This window comes from Littorina saxatilis, linkage group LG8 (genome assembly GCF_037325665.1).
Source record: "Littorina saxatilis isolate snail1 linkage group LG8, US_GU_Lsax_2.0, whole genome shotgun sequence".
Lineage (NCBI taxonomy): Eukaryota > Metazoa > Mollusca > Gastropoda > Littorinimorpha > Littorinidae > Littorina > Littorina saxatilis.
In genome coordinates this window covers 68,199,372-68,217,069 of record NC_090252.1, presented here as the reverse complement: position 1 = coordinate 68,217,069, position 17,698 = coordinate 68,199,372, and the positions used below count along the sequence as shown (strand labels likewise).

Below are 17,698 nucleotides of genomic sequence, written 5' to 3'. Positions count from 1 at the left end.
CTGAGCACCCCTGGCCTGCCTGGATCACTGAAACACCCAGTAGTTACTACAAATAAACTGGTAGTTAGCTACCCTTGCGTCATTCGTATGCCTAGCTGTATTGTCGTGAGATCTCCTTGGCAACAATTCCGCTACGCATATAGAGTTGGCCCTTTGCAGACAAAACTCCACAATTCATTGCGTTCGCTGTTTGAAAAAATGTTGCTGGAATTGTGCTTCCTTTTAGCAGTCATATTTGAAGGAGTAAAACCAACAATCCATTCCCTTATTACCACAATCAGAAAACAGAAGGATTATGCATGCAAGGTTTATTGCCACGCTAGAAGCGACACAAATCATAACAGCTAAACATGAATAACTTGTGCATGTCATTGGAACGAACAATCAAATTGGTATCCAAAGCAGTCAGTTATGTTTGCCTGTCTTGTCGTAAAAAAGACGCTATTTAAAGCCGAACAGTGTAGGTATAATTTCTCTGAGAATCCATAAAAGGCGGTTTGTAATCATTTTGAGCAGGTAACGTTGCAAAAATTTGTTTGTTTGTTTGTTTGTTTATTTGTTGCTTAACGTCCAGCCGACTACGCAGAGCCATATCAGGACGAGGAAGGGGGGGATGAAGGGGGCCACTTGTCAAGCGATTACGTTGCAAAAAATGCACGGTACATTTCAGTAAGTCCTTAACGTATTGCCTTCATTTAGTCCAAACCTTGTGCTTACTTATGTCATTCCATACATATACAATGTATTAAGTCGTTGGAGACATTAGTTGTGCGGTTATGTGACATGTCAGAAAAAGATTTAAAATTGTAGTTTTTTGCGGAATGAACAAAACATTTGTTTTCGCATTCATCAAGAATACTGAATAACGGTAGTGCCTCATGCCAACATTGCATGCACTTTGTTGAACCTCCGGACCCGCAACGAGGTTCGGGCGCTTCGCTCCCTGAACTAAGCGCTTCGCGTCGTCGATCTGTCCCTCAAAAAATGTGTAACCCCCCCCCCCCCCCCCTTTAAAAAATGATGTGATCCGCCCCTGTTTTACACAGATCTCGAGAGTCATTGTTCACTTAAAAGACAATGACGCTAACTGTCTCGATCTGTGTAAAATGTCACATTTAGGTCAACATTACAAATAACATAATACTATACGAGTTGGTAGTTATGAAACGAGCTAGGATAGAGTGTCCTCAGTCAGAACAAACATCATTGAAAGCATAACTACTTGAATGTTAACGACTCACAGCACACACCAGCCGCGGGGTCGCAGGCCAGGAGCAGAGTTGCGTGGACACACGTGTCATCGCCTACGACACAGGACTCGTCGATATCTTTGTAGACCGTTTTCACTTATGTAACATAGAAACAAGCAAAATGCTGAATGGAAATAAATTAAGAAAGACCTCAGCTTTCAAATGTGTGAATTCACAAATCCTGATGGAAGAGACAGTACGGTATGTGTCTGATAGCTTGGACTCGTAGTATAGTAGAGAGAGAGAGAGAGAGAGAGAGAGAGAGAGAGAGAGAGAGAGAGAGAGAGAGAGAGAGAGAGAGAGAGAGAGAGAGAGAGAGAGAGAGAGAGAGAGAGAGAGAGAGAGAGAGAGAGAGAGAGAGAGAGAGAGAGAGAGAGAGAACTTGAACTTTGAACTTTATTACAGGAAAGATAGCATTAGGTCCGTAGGACCTTTCTTACAGCTAGTCCTGATCTAAGCAAAATGGTTATAATCGAAATGGGAATACATAGGAACAAAATTTTTATGATGAAACGCAGACACACGCAATAATAGTAATATAAGAATAAGATCATTTTTTACCGATATGTGATATACAGATATCACAATACGGGCAGTACAACCATACATTATCAGAACACACACACACACATATATATACACGCACACGCACACGCACACACACACAGAAGATCAACTAACTTATAAGGCAAGCCAACATAACACGACACACTAACCAAATAAAGGATCAGGTAGCAAAGTAAAAAAAAATAAATAAAAAATAAAAAAACACGTTCATGACCTAATATATACCATCTTAGATTATGAAGGAATCACCATGCCAATATAAAATGCAGTAATACTATCTTAGATACTAGAAGGAGTAATACACGAGAATGTATTCTTATCACACCAAGAGAGAGAGAGAGAGAGAGAGAGAGAGAGAGAGAGAGAGAGAGAGAGAGAGAGAGAGAGAGAGAGAGAGAGAGAGAGAGAGAGAGAGAGAGAGAGAGAGAGAGAGAGAGAGAGAGAGAGAGAGAGAGAGAGAGAAGTCTGAATGCTTTAATGAGTAGGCCTTGGGCCCTTTTCATGGAGATGAGCACGTACATCTCAAGCATCAGCATACAAATGCACATAGTGAACAAAAACAAGAACATCCTACTAGTATCACCCTGTTTCGTTTACGGATTATGGATTACGAATAGAAAGCGTCTTCATGACAAATGTAGAAAAACGTAGCAATAGCGGATTACTAGTGTTTGAAAACAGCATGGTTAATTTAAACAATGATGGGATTCTAGTGTATTTTCGTGGAATATAATATTCTCTTAACTCAGCATATTTAGGGCATACTAAAACAAAGTGGACTTCATCTTCAACACTGCCACAACAAAATGGACAAGATAAATCAGCGGAGGTTGCATTTAAATCAAAGCGAAATCGATGCACTTTCAGAGGAGATACTCCCAATCTAAGTATAATCAGAAGATTTCTAGCTTTAATATGTTTCAAATCACTTAAATAGTTGGATCATGTTAGGGTTGATTTTATGGTTCTGTACAGAGAGAAACGTTCACTTCCTTGTACATTTTCAAGCCAGGTTTGCTTATAGGATGAAATAAGTGTTTCTTTAAATGCTGTTAGGAACGCCCTCTCATCGCCAACACCTTGGTTTTCCTATACTTCATCAAAACCGTACATGTACAGAGTGTAACAGATCGAGGAGGCCCATGTTTTCTTATTTTTGAACTTCATAGAGATATTTAAGCATTTTATACGCCTTGCTCGAAAGGCGATGATGTGACATCCTCAATATACGTAGCCAAAAACGAATGCATTTAACAAAGCTGTTTATACACAAGGGGTACCTTCCCGTTTCTCCACAGACCATAGCATTTGGTGTTTTCATACTCGTATTCAAAAAAACGTTTAAGTGCGAATAAATGAACTCTCTCTATAAGTGTATGGTCTGCTTCAACCCCCCCAAACTTCGGCGCCATATGACACAGAGAGAGAGAGAGAGAGAGAGAGAGAGAGAGAGAGAGAGAGAGAGAGAGAGAGAGAGAGAGAGAGAGAGAGAGAGAGAGAGAGAGAGAGAGAGAGAGAGAGAGAGAGAGAGAGAGATAGAGAGAGAGACACACACACACACAGGCAGAGAGAGAGAGAGACAGAGAGGCAGACAGACAGAGAGAGAGAGAGAGGGAGAGAGAGAGGAAGAGAGAGGAAGAGAGAGAGAGAGAGAGACAGAGAGAGAGAGAGAGAGAGAGAGAGAGACAGAGAGAGAGAGAGACAGAGAGAGAGAGAGAGAGAGATTGGATTGGATTGTTTACTCATTTAGGCCATAGCCCCTTATGAGGGGGGTGAACATAGATACAATGACATAATGACATTTGCACACAAATCAAATGAAATAAATCATACACGAACTAAGACATTACATTTCAAATAAAATATATCGTAGGCTTACATGAACTAAGACATAACAACACTACGTAGCCGAAATGCTTTGTACACATAAACTGACAACTTTCGAACAATACCTTCATTCACAGATGCCATAAGCATAGACAACTTGTGTAAACTTGGGTTTCTATACAACTTAGCAGGAATAAACTGACATCGCAAATCACGAAGTGCGGGGCAACAAAGCACAACATGATACTTATCTTCCTTACGTTCCCTGCGCAATGGGCATAACAACATATCCGCATCGTATCTCTTATATCGATTAACGTGCACACATAGTTCTGTTATTCCACCTCGGAATCTTGCCATAATAATTTTCAAATGCCTATCCATGTTCAATAATAAATAAGGTTTGACTTCGTGCACAGTGCAAAATGTCCTATATAACGCAAATCTATCACTGTTCTGAACATGAAAATTCCATTCCTGCCATCTACAATCAATCAATCTTTCTCTGAAATCTTTCAAAAAACGGTTCTCATATTGCACTCCTTGATTCATTCATACAAACCCAAAACCATTCTGACATAATTTACAACGTACGCTAGACACCCAGTTTCTTTTACCTCTTTCATCCAGTTCACGCAACGATGTATAGGCTTTATGTGGCAATCTATTTACGTCCATTCTTAAAAACTTCAACCAATATTTAACACAACGTATTGCAGCATTCACATAAATGGGATACCTATTCATCTCTCCGTACACAAAATCGTTGCGTGTGCGTGATCCAACATCTTTCTTTCTTTCTTTATTTATTTGGTGTTTAACGTCGTTTTCAACCACGAAGGTTATATCGCGACGAGGGAAAGGGGGGAGATGGGATAGGGGAAAAGGGGGGGGGGATGGGATAGAGCCACTTGTTAAGTGTTTCTTGTTCACAAAAGCACTAATAAAAAAATTGCTTCAGGGGCTTGCAACGTAGTACAATATATATGACCTTACTGGGAGAATGCAAGTTTCCAGTACAAAGGACTAAAAATTTCTTACATACTGCTTGACTAAAATCTTTACAAACATTGACTATATTCTATACAAGAACCACTTAACAAGGGTAAAAAGTGAAGAATTTTATGGGTGAGAAAAGGAAAGTAAAAGGACTTTGGGGAGGCAGAAATAGAGAAGAAACAAGAAAAAGATCCTAATTAGGTTCACGGCATCGAGAGTGATGCGACCTTCTCTCAGAAGTTAGTAGAGAAGGCTCCCCCATCCACCACCCGGGGGACGCGCCTCTACGTCAATTAGGGGGCGCGAGGATCCAACATCAAGAAATTTCTTTAGGGCAAATAAATGAACCTTTTCAGACTGTAATGCAGAATTCTCAAGACCCCACAGTTCAGCTCCATATATTGCAATTGGCAAAACCTGAGAATCAAATGATTTTAAATAACCGTTCAAATTATTATTACCAACCTTTGACAATTTTTTTTGATATACACAACAATGCGTTTTTCGCTTTGCTTGCAAGGTCACAACAAGTGGCGGTAAAACTGAGTTTTGTGGAGAACAATATTCATAAATACTTATAAACATTAACCACTGGCATTATCTTTCCATCATACTTCCATTTCTCTCTTACACTCAAGTATCCACCCTTCCGAAAAACAACAATATTACTCTTATTCATATTTAATTTAAGGTGTAATTTTGATGCTGCATGTTGCAAATTATTCAACTGCGTCTGTAGACCAACCACAGTCTCAGATAATAGAAGAACATCATCAGCCAATAATAAAATAAATAGCTCCATATAATCATTCAAAAACTGTGCACCATGTCTTCCTTTTTCAATAATTTCCCAAGCCAACTCGTTTATAAAGAGAGAAAACAAAAGAGGACTACAAACATCACATTGTTTCACACCGTAGGTACACTTAATATAATCAGTCAAATGTACACCACATTTCACTCGGCATTTAACATTTTCATACATACTTTTAATGCAACGGAACAACTTTCCTTTTATGCCATTTTTCAACAAAATTGGTCACATCAGGTTACGATCGATAGAATCAAATGCTTTTTCAAAATCTATAAATGGCACATAGAGTTTACGATTAAAGGAAAACTGCTTCTGTACAAACGCCAACAATGTAAACATATGATCGACAGTTGAATAATTCGTTTTAAACCCAGCTTTATATTCTCCGGTAAGATTATAACGTTCACTCCATTCTTGAAGTCTACAGTTGATAATTGTACAATACACTTTACTACTCACATCACATAGTGATATTCCTCGATAATTACTTGTATCATTAGCATCACCTTTTTTGAATAACGGGAGTACAAATGATTCGGTCCAAGCTTCTGGAAAAACACCTTTTGTCAAAAAGAACATTAAACAATTTCACCCAAAAAATCAACAATCTGTGGTTCAGAACCTTTCAATAACTCAGGTATTATTCCATCTGGTCCAGGAGATTTATGATCTTTACATTTTCTTAATGCATTCAAAACTTCCTCTTGTGAAATCGGATTATTCAAAATACTGTCTTGCTCACCTTCATCGTAATTAAAACTTTCCACATTACGTTCATCTTTTTCCAACAGCTCTTTACAATGTTGAAACCACACATCAACGAGCACATTGTTCGTAACACTTTTTCTTTTAAAAAGACAGTTTTCGCATTGCGCCCCAAAAATCATGTTGATTATTTACAGAGTCAACCAAGTACTGTATCTTCGCATCATTATGTTGCTTTTTCTTCCTTTCCAGCAAGTGCTTATATTCTCGCCTCGTTGTACAAAATGCAGTACGACCATCCACATCCTTTGAGCCACAACATATCTCTAACATCTTCCAAACACTTTGCCTTGCTTTCCTACATTCTTCATCAAACCAGTCACCCATACTCTTCCTTTCATTCACAAACACTCTCTTCTTCATACATTGAGCATTCTGCTTAATACAGTCACAAAACATATGGACAGCATAGTCAATATTAACGTTAATCAGACTCATGGCGTAACTCAACTTGGCCTGGCTATCATCTCCGTTCATAATCGTCGCAAACAGCTCTGCATTCGCACCATTCCATACAAATCTTTCAACCACACCTTCTGCTTTTACACGCTTATCATGACACACATTTTCTTTCAAACATTTGGCAAAAAGTACAACTGGCATATGGTCTGACTCGATACGTTCCATAACTGACAGAGTGCTCGCATCAGAAACTAGAGCAGACAAATCGTTCGACAACAAAAAGTATTCATTTACACTGCATCCGCGTTCCGAAATGTAAGTAAAACGCCCCTCTTCGTCACCTGTTATGACACCATTCAAAACAGACAGATCTAGCGCTGTGCACATATTTAACAAACGCTTTCCATAACTATTTAAAACCTTGTCTTCAGAGCATCGGTTGTCGCACACGATGTGGCTTTTTATAAAGCGAATCCACAACATTTTCATCAAGTACAAAAGTCTGCGAAACATTGGAGATCCTGCTGTTTAAATCACCCTCGACAATCACATACGTATCATTCATACTTAGCATACAATCAGTAATACATTCTTCCAGCATGCTTATGCTATTATCACAATCAAAAACAGTGTAATATGGAGATCCTTCTGGTGGTACGTACGCACACACATAAAGGATATATTTCGATAGCCCAAACACGCTCTTATCAATAACAAAAGCATACACATTTGCACAAAGCACATTCACTTCACGAATTTTAGGAACGAATTCATTCCTAACAAGACATAAAATCCCTCCCGATCTACGTCCATGTTTTGAGAACTTTGTTGCTGATTTGCAAAAAAACCAGAATATCCTGTAAAACCATGCATCTCAAAATATTCCATATGTGTCTCGACCAAAGAAATGAAATCGAAAGTACGAACAACAGAAATAAACTCTCCGTCTGTTAACTTAGACATCAAACCATTTACATTCCACTGCAGAAAAGAGAAAGTTTTACACACGGATACATTTGGTCTCTAATCGTCCCCTCTCCCCGTGGTATAGCGGTGTGGGACCTGAACTACAAGACGCCAAGCGGGAGAGGAGGACGGCGGAGCGTCAGTGGCGCGCCACAGGTCTAACCGTGCACCGGCAAATATTTCAGGCGGCCAGAAACCGGGTCATCGCCATCGTCGACCATGCCAAGTCTGCATTCTTCTCATCCAAAATACTCGCATGCACCTCAGTCAAACATCTGTTTAGTGTCACAAATGACATCTTAGGCAAGGTGACTTGTTCCCCTCTTCCCACCATGTTCTCTGTACATGAGCTTCCCCAGAAGTTAACTGACTTTTTCACTGCGAAGATCGCGCTTATTCGCGAGAAGCTTGATTCTGCTGTTGTCCCGCCTTCACCGGTTGCCGATAGGATGTATTGTGGTCCAGCTCTGCAGCGTTTTGAGCCTGTCACCAGCGAGTTTGTAAAAAAAGTGTGTTTAGGCGCTAGTCCGAAAACGTGCGAGCTTGACCCCATTCCGTCCTCTCTGCTGTGTGATTGTATTGATGACCTTCTTCCATACCTCACTCACGTCATCAACGACTCTCTGACTTCCGGCTCATTCCCAGATGAATTCAAACCTGCAATAGTTAGGCCCCTCATCAGAAAACCTTCACTTGACAAGAATTCCTTGAAAAAACTTTAGGCCCGTTTTGAACTTGTCATTCCTTTCAAAAATCACTGAAAAAATTGTTCTTTCACAACTTCTCACTCACCTAGAGCAAAACCACCTTCTCAACACCCATCAGTCTGCATACAGGAAAAACCATAGTACTGAGACAGCACTTCTGAAGATTGTAAACGACATCCTTCTTGGCTTTGACGAAAATCAGGTCTCCATTCTAACACTACTGGACTTGTCTAGCGCATTTGATACGATAGACCACGAAATTCTGCGCCACAGGCTTCAGCACTCCTTTGGTGTTCATGATCTGGCCCTTTCCTGGGTTCGTTCGTACCTTACTAACCAGACGCAGACCGTTTGTGTCAACGGCATCAAATCTCAACCTTCAGCTCTCCAGCACGGTGTCCCGCAAGGGTCCGTGCTTGGCCCCATACTTTTCGTTCTATATGCCTCCCCTGTGTCCGATGTTATCAGTCGCCATGCGTTGTCGCACGAGAGTTTCGCTGATGATACACAGCTTCATCAGTCTGCCCCTCTTGCTGAAGTTGACGATCTGGTATCTCGGACACAGGATTGCATTGCGGACCTCAGTGATTGGATGTCTTTAAACAAACTCCAGTTAAATAGTGACAAAACCGAAGTTATGCTGACCTGTCCCAAGAAATTTCTCAATCACCCTTCTTTTCCTGCCTCTCTCACTGTCAACGAACTACCTATCTCTTTCTCTCCGTCTGTCCGCAGCCTTGGCGTCACTCTCGATCCAACTCTCTCTTTCCAAAAACACATCTCTAACATCTGCAAGTCCGCCTATCTAGAGCTGCGCAAGATTAGTTCAGTCCGTCACTACCTCACCACTGATGCAACCAAAACGTTAGTGTGTTCTTTAGTCCTCTCAAAGATAGATTATTGCAATTCTCTTCTGGCCGGTCTCCCTAAGTACCTTTTAGATAGACTTCAAAGGATCCAAAATAACGCTGCCCGCCTGGTCTTCAAATCTTCCAAGTATGAACACCAGTGATCGCGCTAGGTATTTTTCAAACCGGTATGACGTCATGAGCTGGCTACAAGGCTCTCACGAAAATCGGTAAGCTTGCCAAGGCAACCAGTAAAATACAAACAATGACTTACAATACATTAAATCAATGTTTATCAATGTCAGTGATATGCGGACGTTTTTTCTCCCCCCCCCCCCCCCCCCCCCAAAGCAACTGTCGCACAACTTGACAGTGACACACTGATCAGCAGCCGCTGAGAGAGAGAGAGAGAGAGAGAGAGAGAGAGAGAGAGAGAGAGAGAGAGAGAGAGAGAGAGAGAGACTTCCGAAATAAAATAGGAAAGCAAATAGTAATCACGCAACTGGAAGACTTACTCACTAGTTACTTACTGTTACAGTTTCACTTTCGCCTATTCTTTGTTGTCAAAAAGTTTTCACACACAGAGCCGATGTCAAAATCCCTGAGTGACTTGCTGTGCCAGCGAAGCACCATCAGGCGGTTGACACGGTCTTCTTCTTCTGTCTTCTTCTGCGTTCGTGGGCTGAAACTCCCACGTACACTCGTGTTTTTTGCACGAGTGGAATTTTACGTGTATGACCGTTTTTTACCCCGCCATTTAGGCAGCCATACGCCGTTTTCGGAGGAAAAACCAGGTCTTCATTCAGGCGGTTTCTCCCTTTTGTTTTGATGAGGTTTTGCACACTGAATCCTCGCTCTGCGTACACGCTAGATACTGGGATGACCAGAGCTATTTTGGCAAGCTCGCCAAAGTCAGGAAATTGGTCATACAGTTGCCTGATCACACACCTGCACACGGTGTCGAAAGATGTCGCGCCATAATTTGTGACTGCAGTCTTGAAGGGTAAAAAGTTGCGCTGTGCTCGTTCTGGGTTGATCACAGCTGTGTAATGCCGTCTCAGCACATCCATCTCGGCCTGTCCATACCCAGCTAATCTATCAGCCCCAGGGTAACGCTCCACATCAAAGACGGTTGCCAGCGCTGACAAAATAGTCACTTCAGTCTGTGGGAAGCGACGGCGCAATGCATCAATCAGACCCTGAATAAACTCTCTGCATAATACTCTTTCGTACTGTCCTCTGTTGTAAAGATGGGTGAGAGTTGTTGTGTTGAATGTTGCTCCATGCAGTGAGTAAGAAAACTCTCGTTCGTTGTCTCCTGGTGTGTCAAGAAGTTGTGTCAGCATGTGTCCAATCGTTTGACAGTGGAAGATGCCGATGTTGGTTTCTTTGCCGCCGCTTGAGACTCGGGCTCTGATGTACTAGGCCGTGAAGTACTTTCACTTTCAGTTCCTTCATTCAAAGGCCTTTTCTCACCTCTTGGGGGTAGAAAAGACAGTAAAGATCGTTGCATCTTCATCGCAATCGACTCGCTTCACAATAATCAACTGTATGTAGACAAAGATCTAAGCTGGTGTGAGTACGTGATTTCCCGGTATGATGCTATGACGTCTATAGTTGGACGCCGTCCCTTATTGTCTTTCAGTTTCTCATAAACTGAAAGATTTTACGATGGACCGGGAACCATGGCGCGAAAAGTATAATGTCTGATTTTTGACGTCATGTTTGACACCTTGACATCAAGTGTCATCAATGGAGACATAATCGCAACATTGTAGCGCTGTCACAACAAGCCATCCAAATCTCTCTCTCTCTCTCTCTCTCTCTCTCTCTCTCTCTCTCTCTCTCTCTCTCTCTCTCTCTCTCTCTCTCTCTCTCATTGTAGCGCTGTCATAACAAGCCATCCAAATCTCTCTCTCTCTCTCTCTCTCTCTCTCTCTCTCTCTCTCTCTCTCTCTCTCTCTCTCTCTCTCTCTCTCTCTCGTACTGACAAACGATTTTTGTAATTACTACTTTTTTTTTACCGGTCAAACCAAATAACAATCGGTACGTCTGACCGACATCCACTTTTTTTCCGGTATTGGCGAATCTTAACCGGTAAAATACCGGAAATTACCGGTAAACGCGATCCCTGTGAACACGCCACACCCCTTCTTCACTCTCTACACTGGCTGCCTATCACTAAAAGGATCGAATAAAAACTCCCCTCTCTTTCTTTTGCCGTCGTTTCTGGTTCTGCCCCAGAATACTTGTCAGAACTCCTCAATCTCTACACCCCCTCTCGTCAGCTTCGCTCCGCCGCCGACACTCGACTCCCCACAGTGCAAACAAAGACATGTGGCGAGAGGTCCTTCGCCTATCAAGCCCCTGTGACCTGGAATAGATTACCTCTGCCTCTCAGACACACAGATTCTCTCACTACATTCAAGACAAATCTCAAAACACACCTCTTTCAGCGCAAGTGATTTCCCCTCCAGCATCTCCCCACCCACCCCATCCTGCCCCACCTCACCCCCTACCTAGTGCCTAAAATAACGCGTATATATATTTTCTGCGCTTTGTGTCAGCACTGTCTGTGTGTGTGTAAATAGTACTGTTGACACGTTTTTATATAGAAGCCTACTGTGGTTCTTGTGCTTAGGCTGTGTATTGGATTGTCACTGTATGCCTGCATTATTAGATGTCAGTAATAATTATATGTGCTGATTGTTCTCTTTGCCTGCGCGCGTATAGTATGTTGGTTATGTTTGGTTATAGTATGTTTGCTTATGTTTGGTCGTTATTTTTGCCTGTGCGTGTATTGTATGTTTGGTCGTTTTCTTTGCCTGTGCATGTATAGTTTGTTGGTTATGTTTGGTCGGTTTCTTTGCCTGTGCGTGTATTGTATGTTTGGTCGTTTTCTTTGCCTGTGCATGTATAGTTTGTTGGTTATGTTTGGTCGGTTTCTTTGCCTGTGCGTGTATAGTATGCTTGGTCGATGTATGTATTGTAAAGCACTAAGAGTAGACAATTTTCTAGAATAGCGCTATACAAGTTTGCATTATTATTATTATTATTATACATTACTTTTACAAAAATACACATCTTTACTAGTGTTTTCATTTGTTTTTTCATTCGGCGGCGTTTCACCACTGTCAAGCGCAATAACACATTCGCTGGTCTGCCGCTGAGCCACCGCGACACGAACCCTTCCAATATCACTGTCCGTAGCACACGGCTGGCCTGCACGTAAGTTTGTGACAGTGATGTCACCAGTCACGGAAAATTCACGTGCACTAGCTTCAGTCAAAACCGGTGTCGCTTCAGGTCTATCTCCCCTCTTATTTCGTACCACAGGGACAATGTTCTTAGTCAGTCTTTTTCGTGTTTTTTTGTGGTATCACTATCAGGGCGGCCAGCTTCCTATCTTAATTCTTTAAGAATCTCTCCATCGGCATCCAATACATGCTTCCTACCTTCTATCAGAAGGTGATCAAACACCATCGTAGCCCTTTTACCTTCTGACCTGGCTCGCTTCAGATGCGGTATCAACTTGCGTCTTGTATCCCTCACGCGCATGGAGAAGTCCTCGCCAATGAAGATCTGGCTCCCTTGTAGCTTCCGCTTTGCTTTCAGCATCTTCACTTTGTCCTGGTAGAAAGTGCAGCGCGCAATCACCGGTGAGTTTGGCTTGGCACTAAGACGATGCACTCTGTCAAACTGCACGTCCTCTGATAGTTCAAGCTTGTCCGTAATCATTTCTTTCAGCACAGCTTCACACTCGTCTGATGTCTCGTCCTTCCTTCTTTCCATCCCATGAATAATGATGTTATTGCGTTTGGATCGACATTCTAAATCGTCTGGTTTCTTCTCCATGTCACCCAAACGTTTTTCTAAGTTTATGTTGTATTCTTGGAGCTGTACATTCTGATTCTTAAGTTCAGAGCGCTGTTGTTGGTGACGAAGGTCGGGGTGTGGTCGACCAGCGCCACCTTCGCCTTGCTGCTGGCCCTGGACAGGGCGTCGTTGGAAGCCGCCACAGACTGATCTTCAAATACACGTATATTTCTGGCCAACAAACTACTGTTTAACATCTGGGCTATGCCACTGACAAAATATCCTTAAGGCTTTTTGTTCTCAGTGTATGTAGAGAATTTGTATACTTCATGTGGAGCAAGAACTTACCGCAGACACCCGCAGATGCAAAATAATAATCTGCACACACGCATGTCTTTGGTGACGTTGACGAAGGGCATTCAGCGTGTGAATCAACGCAGAGTTCGCCTATGCAGGCGCCGCCAGGCCTCCCTACCCCTGGATCTGTTAAAATAAATCAGTTTCGGTTAAAAGCCTTGCCATGTAAACGATTCGGCTCACCATCTCACAGCTGATCAGGCTTATACACAAAATACGACCATCCCTCAATGTGGACACATAGCCACATTGAACATCCTGACTGCTTGCTGAATGCTGTTATATTGTAGGGGCTAACAAGTTCATAACAAGCCACATTGAACATCCTGACTGCTTGCTGAATACTGTTAGATTGTAGGGGGTAACAAGTTCATAACAAGCCACATTGAACATCCTGACTGCTTGCTGAATACTGTTAGATTGTAGGGGGTAACAAGTTCATAAGAAGCCAGAAGAGTCAGTTAAACAAATAATCTGATCAAACTAATGTGGACAGAGAGAAGCCGCGTTGTTGAGTTTTAGATGTGTAGTGTCCAAGAGGAGGGATGGTCCTGCAGTGAAACCCGGCTATATTGACATCCCGGCTACATTGACATCCCGGCTATAGTGACATCCCGGCTATATTGACATTCCGGCTATATTGACATCCCGGCTATATTGACATCCCGGCTATATTGACAACCCGGCTATATTGACATCCCGGCTATATTGACAACCCGGCTATATTGACATCCCGGCTAAATTGACATCCCGGCTATATTGACAACCCGGCTATATTGACAACCCGGCTATATTGACATCCCGGCTATATTGACATCCCGGCTATATTGACATCCCGGCTATATTGACAACCCGGCTATATTGACATCCCGGCAATATTGACATCCCGGCTATATTGACATCCCGGCTATATTGACATCCTGGCTATATTTACAACCCGGCTATATTGACATCCCGGCTATATTGACATCCCGGCTATATTGACATCCCGGCTATATTAAACATCCCGGCTGTATTGAAGAATTTTTTAGGTCCCGGCTGAAGCTCTACTTTTTCTTTGTTAAAAAATGTTGGCTACATTGAAGTCGGCTATATTGAAATCCCGGCTATATTGAAACAAAAATTCAGCCCACGGGACGTTTTTACCTGGCTATATTAAATGTGTGCTCCAAAGATTTGTTTAACTTTTTATTTGTAAGAACAATGACTGCGCGGGCGCCGAATGATATGACACGCCTCTGTCAGCGCAATCAGTTGAGGCAGGGGAGAGGCCAGATCAGCATCAACTTTCGAGTCAGGAGGTCTCTGATAACAATTACAGTCTAACAATGCCGCGGGCCTCTGACAGCTACGCCATGTAGTCTTGTAGTGCGTAGATCTCCCCGACTTCATTTCTCTTGTACATGCGAGTAGTTTCCCTTTGTACACTAGCAAAAATGGCTGCAAAACAAACAAGTCGCTTAAGGCGAAATAACTACATTTAGTCAAGCTGTCGAACTCACAGAATGAAACTGAACGCACTGCATTTTTTTCACAATGACCGTAGTCCGCCGCTCGTACAAAAGGCAGTGAAATTAACGAGCCTGTTTAGCGCGGTAGTGGTTGGGCTGTGCTGCAAAGCACGCTTTTCTGTACCTCTCTTCGCTTTAACTTTCTGAGCGTGTTTTTAATCCAAACATATCATATCTATATGTTTTTGGAATCAGGAACCGACAAGGAATAAGATGAAATTATGTTTAAATCGATTTCGGAAATTTAATTTTAATCATGTTTATTTTTTTTATTTTTAGAGCTTGTTTTTAAGAATATAACATATGTATATGTTTTTTAAATCAGAAAATGATGAAGACTAAGATAAACGTAAATTTGGATAATTTAATAAAAAAAATAATTTTAATTACAATTTTCGAATTTTTAATGACCAAAGTCATTAATTCATTTTTAAGCCTCCAAGCTGAAATGCAATACCAAAGTCCAGCCTTTGTCGAAGATTGCTTGACCAAAATTTCAATCAATTTGATTGAAAAATGAGGGTGTGACAGTGCCGCCTCAACTTTTACAAAAAGCCGGATATGACGTCATCAAAGACATTTATCCAAAAAATGAAAAACGAGTCTGGGGATATCATACCCAGGAACTCTCATGTCAAATTTCATAAAGATCGGTCTAGTAGTTCACTCTGAATCGCTCTACACACACACACGCACGCGCACAGACAGACAGACAGACAGACAGACAGACAGACAGACAGACAGACAGACACACACACCACACCCTCGTCTCGATTCCCCCCCTACGTTAAAACATTTAGTCAAAACTTGACTAAATGTAAAAAATCGAGCTTATTCAGAAGCTGGAAACTGGCTGCCAAAAAAGAAAGGAAGTAGCTGAGGAATATGGAATGTGTGTGTAAAGGAGGGGGGGCGTGCGTGTAAGGGAGGGGGGGGGGGCGTGCGTGTGTGTGAGTGTTTGTCCGTGTGTGTGTGTGTGCAGAGAAAAGCAAGGAGGCTCGAAGAACAACAGCCAACAGGTGAAAGATTAATGGGAATATATCTCACATCAAACGCAATGTGTGGACACGGAAATAAGAACGTATAGTGAAAACAAGTTTGGTTATATGTGACCCTCCACCACGAAATGAGTCGCCTGTCACCTTTGCATGATTTTCATATTTTTACATTTTCCGAAAGAATTTGTTATGCTCTATCCAGTGGTGAAAACCGTTTTAGAAAAGAGCGAAAACTGTTTGAGTTATAAGCATGTGACTAAGTTGACCCTCACACTGTTACCAGACACTCCCCGGACTTATATTAAGCCTAGCGCCGAACCGCGCGAGGTGACATGCGACTCATTTCGTGGTGGAGGGTCACATATTGATTTTCTGAAGAAACAAGGAGGGAAATTTAATATAACCGAGAATTGCCTATATTGAAGTTCCGGCTATATTGAAGGTCTTCCCGGGTCCCGTGCCACTTCAATATAGCCGGGGTTCACTGTATTCCATGTGCAAGCCTGGCAGGGTCTCAGAGGGTGAGTGGAATACAATTATTGTTGACACAGGAAGGTTTGGACCTATACATATAGATATAGTGTCATTTCTAGTCGGATGCTGTGGGTTCATTACGTGTGTGTGTGTGTGTGTGTGTGTGTGTGTGTGTGTGTGTGCATTACTTGGTGAGAGTGAGCGAAAGAGTATTCATGCGTGTGTGCATGTGTGCGTTCGTGCGTGTGTGTGTTCATTGAACTTACAACATTCTCCCCCGGTGACTCCGCTGTAATGTGCATCGCACTCGCAGAATCCGTTGGCCGCCGAGCACGCAGCGTGTGCTACACACTCTCCACCTGAACCATCGGTACACGCAGCGCCTACTTTGGTCGGTGTCACATTCACTGTCAGATTGTACAATCACACATAGAATAATATATAGAATCATAGACATTTATTCTTTAACTCTTTCAGCCCTGCTATTCGCTGGACATTATTTCCCCTTGTTCACATAGGCAACATGCTAAAGAACCTGAAACATGCAAGTGTACTTACAGTTTGATGACCAGATTAACCCAGACCAAGTATATCCAAAGCATGTCTATTGTCTCACTCACTTTAAGTCACAGAGTTATCAGGTAATTTTGTTGTCATAGTCAAGAGGTATCAGCTGTAAGCACAAGTTCGTTTCCTGAATGTACAACCCAAAATGTTACTAATCCTGCTTACAAAACACATCTACTTCAAGAGTTGAAAAACAAATGTGCATTTTCATCTTCTAGCTTATCACCACAGTCACTGTCATTTACTAACACATTTGCAAGCTATGTTACGCATTCATGTTATGTTAAGATGTTGATGCTATGTATGGTAGTGTCATTAATGGATTAAGTGATCCATGGGTTAAGTATAACTTGGATATTGACTGTGGACGGAATGACATGCATGACATGATGTCAGAAGTACGTGTGTAATGTTTAGAACGAGAGAGATGATACACGACTGTTTAGAAAGAAGAGATGGTTTAAGAGAATGTTATATTAAGACTTGGGTTAATTCTTTAGGGGTTTTCACGACGGTGTCCGGGGGTTGGAACCCACACTGGAGAGTTCGTGACGATGTCAGGACAAGAAGTCACATCAGCGAAGGTGGATGGACGGTGGAGTCCCCATCAACACTGGGCGTTGAGACGAACCGGTACGTTTCACTAAGGGCGAAACAGTGTTTTCTCGGGGAGGAACTTGAGAACGGATAACGTAATCATCATGGATAACGTTTGCACAAGAATGTGTAAAGGACGCCTGAAGTGAGAACTACAGAATGTGTAAAGGACGGCATGAAGTGAGAACTACAGAATGTGTAAAGGACGGCATGAAGTGAGAACTACAGAATGT

The 17,698-nt window shown here is 42.1% G+C and overlaps 1 long non-coding RNA gene across 1 annotated transcript; it reads right to left on the bottom strand.

Annotated features, from left to right (window-relative positions):
• Positions 1–1,247: 1,247 nt before the first annotated feature.
• LOC138972459 (uncharacterized) lies at positions 1,248–16,693 on the bottom strand. Its single transcript, XR_011457624.1, has 3 exons — positions 16,568–16,693; positions 13,310–13,444; positions 1,248–1,346 (listed from the first exon to the last, which is right to left on the bottom strand). It is a non-coding gene; the product is annotated as an uncharacterized lncRNA (long non-coding RNA).
• Between the last annotated feature and the right edge of the window lie 1,005 nt (positions 16,694–17,698).